Source organism: Mustela erminea, chromosome 7, assembly GCF_009829155.1.
Source record: "Mustela erminea isolate mMusErm1 chromosome 7, mMusErm1.Pri, whole genome shotgun sequence".
Lineage (NCBI taxonomy): Eukaryota > Metazoa > Chordata > Mammalia > Carnivora > Mustelidae > Mustela > Mustela erminea.
In genome coordinates, this window is record NC_045620.1 from 69995306 (window position 1) to 70005420 (window position 10115).

At 38.8% G+C, this 10115-nt stretch overlaps 1 pseudogene; it reads left to right on the forward strand.

Moving 5' to 3' along the window:
* The first annotated feature begins 8731 nt into the window (after positions 1-8731).
* Positions 8732-8831, forward strand: LOC116596658 (annotated as a pseudogene).
* The last annotated feature ends 1284 nt before the right edge of the window (positions 8832-10115 follow it).

Sequence of the window (10115 nt, forward strand, 5' to 3'; positions counted from 1 at the left end):
GACTTGCCTGAATAACTATGATTTAGATTTAGGACTTCAAGTCAAGGACAGTATAATTTTTGCCAGGACGCAGCTGGCAGACGATTTTGAAAGACACTGTAAAGAGGATAATTTTTACAATGCTGATGAGAGAAAGAAGATCTCTGGGTAAAGGTTTAAGAAACTGGAAACTTTGGGCGCCTGGGTGGCTCAGTTGGTTGGACGACTGCCTTCGGCTCAGGTCATGATCCCGGAGTCCCGGGATCGAGTCCCGCATCAGGCTCCCAGCTCCATGGGGAGTCTGCTTCTCCCTCTGACCTTCTCCTCGCTCATGCTCTCTCTCACTGTCTCTCTCTCAAATAAATAAATAAAATCTTTAAAAAAAAAAAAAAAAAAGAAACTGGAAACTTTGACATTGGTTCCACCTCTGCCACTTTACTTTGAGACAAGTCACAGAGACATTACTTAACTTCTGCTGTTGTAGGGTCCCTCCTTTGAGAAAAGGAAAATAGTACCCCATTTATTGGGATTTCCCAATGGATCAAAAGGGATACTCTCCTCCCCTCAAAAGCCACAACATACAAACAGAAAACTCAAAAGAAAAACACAGATGTATATTGTCATGCTGAAAACAAAAAAGTCTCTATTTCCACCTTGAACTTAAAAAGGCTTAGAGGGGCGCCTGGGTGGCTCAGTGGGTTGGGCCGCTGCCTTCGGCTCAGGTCATGATCTCAGGGTCCTGGGATCGAGTCCCGCATCGGGCTCTCTGCTCAGCGGGGAGCCTGCTTCCCTCTCTCTCTCTGCCTGCCTCTCCATCTACTTGTGATTTCTCTCTGTCAAATAAATAAATAAAATCTTTAAAAAAAAAATAAATAAAAAAAAAATAAAAAGGCTTAGAGGAAAAGTCAAGTCGGAATAACTGAGGTGGAAAGAGAATCAGATACAAAAAATAATAGAAAACTTTTCAACGGCACTGTGCACATGTTAACCTAATAATGATGACTCTGGTTGTTTTCCATTTACTAACACTGCTCCCCTGAAATCTTTGGGTACTCTCTCTCTCTTCCAGTTTGATTTATGAATGTGAAGACCCATCATGTTTTGCTATGTATGTCATATGTATTGAAGGACATTTTCCCAAGTCTTCTTCACTATCCAGATGTTAATAAATTAATGACTTCATGGCTTCGCTTTCTGTGTTCTATCATGTTTCCAGACATATAATCTCCTTTTTTAAGAGAAGAGAGAGTAAAAGAGTCCTGATGTATTCTCAAGACCCCTTGAAGTACTTTTATTGTTTTTGTTTTTTTAAAGATTTCTTTATTTTATTTTAGAAGGGGGAACAGGGGAAAAGGGAGAGAATCTTTCAAGCAGACTCCCCACCGAGTAAGGAGCCCAGTACTGCATGAGATCAAGACCTGAGTGGAAACCAAGAGTCGGACACTTAACCAACTGAGACATCCAGGTGCCCCCCAGTCCCACCTTGAGGTAGTTTTTTGGGGAGGCGAAGGAGCTGGAACTTCCTACTCATGTCCTTCTTTTTTCTTTTCTGACCTATGGTTTCTTCCTTTTCTAATTATGAATTTATAATTATAAGTGAATCTTAGGGGCACCAGGGTGGCTCAGTCAGTTAAGCAGCTGCCTTTGGCTCAGTTCATGATCCCAGGGTCTGGGATGGAGTCCTGCACTGCACTCCTTGCTCAGCAGGGAGGCCTGCTTCTCCTTCTGCCTGCCACTCCCCCTGCTTGTGCTTTCTCTCTTTTTCTCTGACAAATAAATAAACAAAATCTTAAAAAAAAAAAAAAGAACTGAATTTTATACCTAATTATATCTGATAGAAAATTTGGAGATTTCTGAAATGTCTTTAGATATAATGCTATGCATATTAGAAATTTCCATAGTGTAACTTGTTTTTTTGGACAGTTTAATGTGAAAACACATTGTAAGTCTTCATAAAAGTACTGCTTGAAGGGGCTCCTGGGTAGCTCAGATGGTTATGTGTCTGCCTTCAGCTCAGGTCATAATCTCCAGGCACTGGTATGAAGCCCCACATGGCGGTGGTGCACATCTCAGCAGGGAGTTTGTTTCTCCTCCCTCTGTCTCTCTCCCTGTTTGTGCTTTCTCTTTCTCTCTCTCTCTCTCTCTCTCTCTCTCATAAATAAATAAATAAATAAATAAATAAATAAATAAATATTTTTTTTAAGTACTGCTTGAAAAAAAATGGGACTCTGACCTATAAAATATTTGTAAAAGTTAATATCTGAAACAATTTAACTGCTTGAAAGAATAATTTGCATGAAGAATCCCTCCTTTTGCCTAGATTAGATAATCTGATATTTTCCTACATATGATTGTAAGAAACCAATATGGAAAATCTTTACACGACAAGAGAATATGCAGAATGGTGAGGTGACAGGTTGAAATATATTAGAGCTTGGTTCTGTTGGAGTGTTAGAGACATCATTGTGTTTTATATACTTCAGAAACAATTTGGACCACAGGATAATATCTATATTACAGAAAAGCAGTCAGCATAAAAAATAGTTTTATTATTCTGCAAAGGTAGTTTTGATTTATAAAAATTAATGTTCGTTTTTTTTTTTTGCCACCACAGTGATAATAGTGCTTAGAAACTTAGACAACTAGAATGAGAATTTGCATTTAGGACTACAGTGTCCAATATCTTATTTTACACAGGAGAATGCTGAATCCAGAAGAGAAGTGAAATTCTTCACTAAGGTCATACTACTAGTTAGACCCTCCAACTAGGACCCTGACATACTGATTCTGGTGTAGTATTCCTATGTTAAATTTCATTTTTAATTCTGTGTACTTCATGTTCTATTCACCTCAAAAGAGAAAGACCCTGTCTGAGACTGAGTTGTCAGGCATAGGTAAGAACAAAATGAGAATCTAGCCTACTTCCCAACACATGAGTCAATCTCAAGAAAATTGATATATGCTGACAAACAATACTATTAAGGAAGAGGTGTTTTGTGGACCAAAGAAATGACCTTCACACAGGTAGAAATAGAAACTGTGTTGAATGCCCTGTGTGATGGAGGAGCAAATGAATTATATATAAAGATAGTTCAAATTGATTATGGCAGCAAGAGACTAGTCAAGGACATTCACTGGTAACTAAGAAAATATTTCTCCATCCTTTCTCAGGAACGTATTCCAAATCCTTGGCCTGAAAGAAAAAGGTATCTGCATAGAGAACTCTTAACCCATCACAAACCAGAGAGCAATTCCATTGCTACTAAAAACACATCCAAATTTAAAAACTTAAGAACCGGGTAAATCTGCTAAATAGGGTTCATGCAACATTATTGTGAAATACAGGGGGCGCAAAGGATGAGTGCAGGGCTAGATTACAGTTTGCAAATCTGAAAAATGAGGGATTCTTCACATTCACCACCTAAGCAAGAGGAAGAGAAAGCACGGCCACACTGAGGAAGGCTTACCAGCAGAATGTAGGAGAGAATTATGCTGGGTGTAATGGCCAGGTTTTATCTAAGGGGCCGAAGGGCACCGGGCAAACAATCCTAGAACTTGCTCTCAGGAAAGAACACAGGCTATGACATTGAGGGTTGTCTTCACAAACAAACAAACAAACAAAAATCACAGAATCTGTTAAGTCATACTGATGTGGAAAATCTTAGAATCAACTTTAGAGACGACCCACAATGATTGCCCTCAAAGCCTATATTTTTTTCACTATAGACGGACTTCTCCTCATCCTAAAGCAAATGAAAAGCAACCACCAGAACACTTAGGAAGTAGTGAGGTGTGATCAAAAGTCACTCTGCTGTCTCACTGTCCTCCCACAAATGTTCTCACTGAAGTGAAATTTCTTAGAGGAGTTTTTCATCCCCCTCATCCAATGGTCATCCATGACCTCTGAAGCCTGTCTTATGCCTATATCATCATGAGTAAAGTCATCTGATAAACAGTGGAGGGAGAAGAAACAGGTGAAGAGTAAGGACCACCTGTGATGACAGATGAGCAAAGAAATCACCAAGGCAACTGAGGGAAGACACATTTGGAAGTCCTAAAAGAAGCCAAGAATGCAAGGACTTTACTTTTCCCCATGGAAGCTCACAGACAGTTTCTATTCAACACCAAATGTTCAGTGGCGTTTTCACTGTTTGGGAAATGGCAGTAACTCCACTCTGGTAGAAGCATCTTTTTGATCATAGCATCTACATGAACAAATGAGACTGGAGGAGCTGCATTTAAAAATGAATTTAAGAAGCTAGAAATCCAGAAATCATCATGGAGATACAGGGAGACGAGTTTTATGAGATCGAGATATTAGCTGATTCGGTGAAACACTAAAGTCTTTTGCATAAAAGAAAAGCAGGTTATCCTTTAAGGACCATTTGAGGTACCCAACAGTCGTGAGTGGAAGGCTGACATTATTCAGGTTAGGCTATTCAGTCTATGAAAATTTATTCAAAAGTCTGACTGTCACTGTAGGAAATGTTTTGCATGACTGGCATAGGCTAATGAGACTTAGCAATGACTGTTTTTATTTGGTCAAGAGGGCCCAAATGTGGAAAGGAAGATAAACAAAAACTGCCTTCTCTCTGAGGTACTCATAATATTTATGCCCTGTTAATCATTGTTTCATAATAATTCATTACTAGTAATGGCCTCTTTGTCACACAATGAAATGAATCTCTCTCTTCCTTCCATTAAACATGTTCAGATATTCAGAATTTAGACAGATTCTATTATTGTTGTTGTTGTTGTTATTGTTATTATTTGTAGGAGCACCAGATTAATGTTGGGCAGCTAACCAGAGGATTCAGGCAGACTTGGTCTTGTAGAACATTTACAAGTAAAAGTTACATTTGCAAATGACCAAGTATCTGCTGTGAGAGTGGGAACCCAAATGACAAATTTTGTCTTAAGGGCAAAGAGCTAGGTTAAATTGAGAGAAAGAGCACAGAGACCACTCTCTTATGACACTCTCTTATGATTTAGAGAGAGTGAGCTGAAAAAAAAAATTTAAAAATTAAAAAAAAATATATATATATATGTAAAAACCAAAGGAGACTACTTTACTCTGAGCTCTATGAAATAATTGTTTAGGTTTCAGAAAGAAAGGTCAATGAATTACATCTTTTTCCCTCTCCAGAGTGCAAAGCCAACTGAAAGACAGACACAAGAGTCAGACAGAGATTTAAAAAAAATGTTTTTTAAGTAAACCTTAGGGCACCTGGGTGGCTCAGTTGGTTAAGCAACTGCTTTCGGCTCAGGTCATGATCCTAGAGTCCCGGGATCAAGTCCCACATCAGGCTCCCAGCTCCAAGGGGAGTCTGCTTCTTCCTCTGACCTTTTCCCCTCTCATGCTCTCACTATCTCTCTCTCAAATAAATATATAAAATCTCTTAAAAATAAATAAATAAAATAAAAGTAAACCTTCATTATGAACTAGACCTGGAATGAAAGAGAACCTATCTAGGTATAGCCAAAGGGCCTAACTAAGGCTTTATCCATAAATTAAGCAGACTGACCCAATCAGCTCTTGGATCCATGGGACCACAGCATATCTTTTCAGGGTCAGTTCACTTCTTGAATCTCAGAAACCAGAATTCAGCCTCAGAGATAATGTCAGTGGCTGAGCCACACAATCCCACTTCCCTCTTCCAAACTCACTCATCAAATCATTTACCTCTCTTCCCCAAGAGAGAGGTAAATGATGTTGGGAACAGGGAGAGTGGAGATGGGAGTGCTATGTTTTCCTTCCCAAGGAAAAGTGATGAGTTGGGAATATGTGATTTTCCCAGTAATATGAGACTATAAGGAGTCAGCAGCCAAGGGGCTAGAAATTAGGGAGACAATGGAGACAATGCTCTTAGCAGACTTTTATCCTCACTGCATTTGATATAAATAACCATGGTGCAGGACTCAGCCAACTATGGCAATATTTGTTTTTTTATTTCCAGACATGGCCTGGAAGATAACAGTGTTCACCCAAGGACCACAGCATCCTAGAGTGCATTCCTGATATTAACAAAATTTAAAGTTACGTTTCAACTATTTTTAATATAGTATGTAGATAACTACATGCAGTTGGGCAAACATTAAAATCAATTTCATAGTACATTGATTACTAGGTTAATTAGAGTATCAGTTATCCTGAATGTATCCCCATCGTACTTCATCCATTTTGAATCAATGAGAGGTATATGAATAAATGACAATTTGTTTGTAAAGATCTACTGCGTTCAAGGCATGTCTTGATAAGAGACATAAAGAAATGAATTAGACACATTCCTTGACCTAAAAAGTCCTTATCACATTGAATTTACAGACATGTGCCTAATTAGGTACAACACAACAACAATGCATTGAGAGACAATAAAGAAGGAAATAAAAAGAAAGCACGTGCAGATTTGCCTAGACCTTACTGAAGGCTGGAATTTGAATAAGTCTCCTGAAAAATAATTGAGATGTCACCAGGTTTGAGAATTAAAGAGGAAGTTCTAGGTAGCCATAGGAGCAATTCTGACAGTAAGAGGACCCTTCCTGAAATAACAGATAATGCCATTATTGAAGAGGAGAATTCATCATAGGGTTGATAAAAGTTCAAGGTCAAGATGTAGGTTGAAGTAATCTCTTAAGTTATTTTGTGTCATATTTGTGTTGCTGTAATGTTTTCAATGCTTTGGTTTGGTTTTGTTCTCTTCTTTAATAGTAGATATTGCCATCTTTTGCAGAAGAGTAAATAGGGACTAGATATCTTAGAATCACTGATGTTTGTCAGGCTTCAAAGGGTAAATGAATGGGAAAATAGTCCTAGTCTTCTGGGAAAAAAGGGTGGTCTCAGACTGAGAAGGATTTATCATTGGGCTAGGTGGTGGTTGTTCTGTGCTGTGGTGGGCAATGGACTCAGTCCTCTCAGCATTCGTAAGGTTGATTTCCATGCCAGGAGTTAATGTACATGATAAATAAATATATTTATAGATCTACAGTACCTTCATGAGGGCCTCTAATTGACCCCATTGTTGGAAAGTAATTGCCCCCCCCATTACAGTTACAAAGGAGCTTGTCTCCATCACTGGTGATAGATACCTCAGGAGACAATGAACCTGCCTCCACTACTGAATTTTGGACCAAAATCTGACCAAAAGGTCAGCCTTCCCTACTGGGAGAGTGTCTTGCTTTCATATAGTCCAAATCTTATGCAGAAGTAATTTGTTTTCCCTCCTTTTTCTACCAGAAAAACTCCATTCCTGAGCTATTTTGGTGCAGAGGCACTTGTCTACAACAACTGATTATCTTTGCCCTGTCATCTCCACGAGGCCAAGGAGATCAAAGGAGTTTAAATCAAAGGTCTCCAGCTGGGTTGGCTGGCAACTAACTATGAAGCAAATTCCTGTAGCGTATGTATCCCTTCCCATAATATTTGTTATTATAGATGATCCCACTGTTTCAGTACAGGTAGCTGCTATGCAAAATGGGATTCATTTCATTTCTTTGCTTGTCAAGCTAGTGAAGGGTAGCAGAATATGCCATCCCAAAATATGGTCCTTTGGTATATTGATTATTTTCAGTTGACGTCACTTTAAAAACAGCTAATACAGGAAGAGACCTTCTCTAAAATCCTCCTCTCTGCCTAAAGACAGAGCTTCCAAAATAAGCTCAACTGTCATCCATTCACCACATTCTGTGTAATGACATCGGGCTGATTCCATGGTGCTGTCCTCCATCACTTTACATACATATAAGAACCTCCAGACCTTAAAGGAAAGAGAAAAGGATATCCTTGGAGAAAGGTAAAATGGACTTTGGATATTTGGATATCTCCCTGTCTAGGGAGAGCAGTCGAGGATTTTGCACTCTGGGGACTCTGAACTCCTTTGATCTATTGGAACTCACCCTGGCTTCTTGAAAATGCTGGAGAGAGAAGTTGTCTGTGGTTATAATCAAGGGAGACAGACATGATCAAACATGCTTTGGAGCAGCGCACACTGGCAATGGTACTGCGGATGACTGGCAGGGGTCCCAGAGCTGCAGTGACTATTCACGCCCAGACTGATACACTCAAGGGGGCACTCGTGGGAAGAAAAGACAATACCAAGATTTCCTCATGGAGGAGGATGTGTGCATACCCATAGACTCCTAATGCATCTTTCATTTTCAGGCCATGATTTCTTAGGAAACATTCACTGCAACAGAAGTACCACCAGTTGGCTCAGATTCAATGTATCATTTATGTGAAGGAAATGGAGTAGGCCTTGTCCAACCTGAATGACGCAATTCAAGGCCTTGCTCTCTGGCGCCTGTCAGCTACTATCCTCCTCCAGACGGTATCACTTCTATGTAAAAACGAATCTCCCACCTGTGTGAAGCTGTCCTCCTCCTACCGTCATCTTCTGTCTGTGTGAACAGTCTGTGTTTCTACCTTAAAAGAAATATCAGGGGCTGGTTCTGTGTAGAGTAAGTTGCTGCCAAGATAAAGAAGCTGCCTAGAAGCTGTAATAATTGAAGGGGCAGACAAAAATGGTGTTAACCATCCAAATGGTGTTCTTATGGAATGCTCAAGAGTAACTGGTAGTGACTTGGGGCTGAAGGCAAACACCAAAACTGTGGTCTTGAATTGCAGGCACTAATTACACAGAGAGTTTCCTGATACTTCAGTGGCCAATATATTTCATGGCAAAATGTTTTTCTGGGGTAAAGGATATACTCGTGAAACAAACACTTGTAATTATTTATTTAAAAGTATAATGCTTGTGCTGGCTTTGGCAGCATATGCTAAAACCAGAACAGTACAGAGATTAGCATGGCCCCTGTGTGGGTATGACATGCAAATTCACAAAGCAATCCATATTTTAAAAATAAACAATATAAAAGTATAAAGGTGAGGCATTTCGCACCATTCACTGGAGTGAAGACAGAATGAACAAATGGCTAAGGAATTATAGTTTTAAGTTACACTGTAACCACATCAGAGCATTTTCACTGTTTCCTACATTTTAGGAAGGCACGCCACTATAATCCACTACATCACAGACACAAAACAAAACAAAAGCAAAACAAACAAGTAATGAGCCTAACAAAAACTGTAAAATATATTTCATTTTCAAAGGGATGAATAAAGGCTCAATAACACCACAAAAACTCCCAAATCAAGTTTCAAGTAAGATATTAGGCTGACATTTCCTTGGCAGAGACTTCAATTAGAAATCTTTTGTAGGCAAAAGGTGGGAAGACAGGAGCAGATGAAATTTAACTTACTTCTCCAGTGCATGCTGTGAGCCCCACATTTTCACCTCCACAAACTAGCCAATCAAAGGTATTGAGGATTCAAGCATTTTTTCTTCCAGCAGCGGGTGGCCCAAGTGCCTCAACCCAGCTGTCTTTTCATATTAGAAAGAAAACTATGATCATTGTCACTCCTATAATATCCCATTTGTTCTGCTGCTCTCACTAAATTTTCTGAATTTTATGTGGGGTCTCTCTCCCACTAAGAAGATGAACCTATGCTGCAATTTCTCTATTTAAACTGTGGGATAATTCCTTCTTTCAGAAAAAGAGAAGTGTAGAAACATTCATTTTCACAAAGAAGTTGGGCATTAAAAGACTGTCTTTCATTAGAGAAATAAACTGCAGATCATTCAATTGTCACATTTCAGAGGTTCGTTTGGCAAATCTTCAACAGTTTCTTTTGTTTTTTGTTTTTTTTTTTATAAAAAATGATTTATCAGCAGTGATTACTAGATCATATAATTGCAAGAGACTTTCTCCAGAATGGCCAACCATTCAGCAATAAATTCCAATGATATATTCCTTATGAGGACAGGCATTCCTTCTTCATGGGGAATGTGCCTTCTCTGTAGTGGTTTTTGCAGTTCCCTAACTCCCTATCTGGAGAAGAAAAGGCAGTGGAGGAAATGGAGGAAAGAAAAATGGAAATTGCCTCACTTGGAATTATGGGAAATTATGGTGAAAACTATTTTTTAAATCAATAGTTGATTTAAAATCAACTATTAACTAATTGTTGAATTAAATGAATAAAAGTAATTGTTGAATTACTATATTGTACAACTGAAACTACTGTAACACTGTATGTTAACTAATTGGAATTAAGATAAAAACATTATAAAAATTAAAAAAAA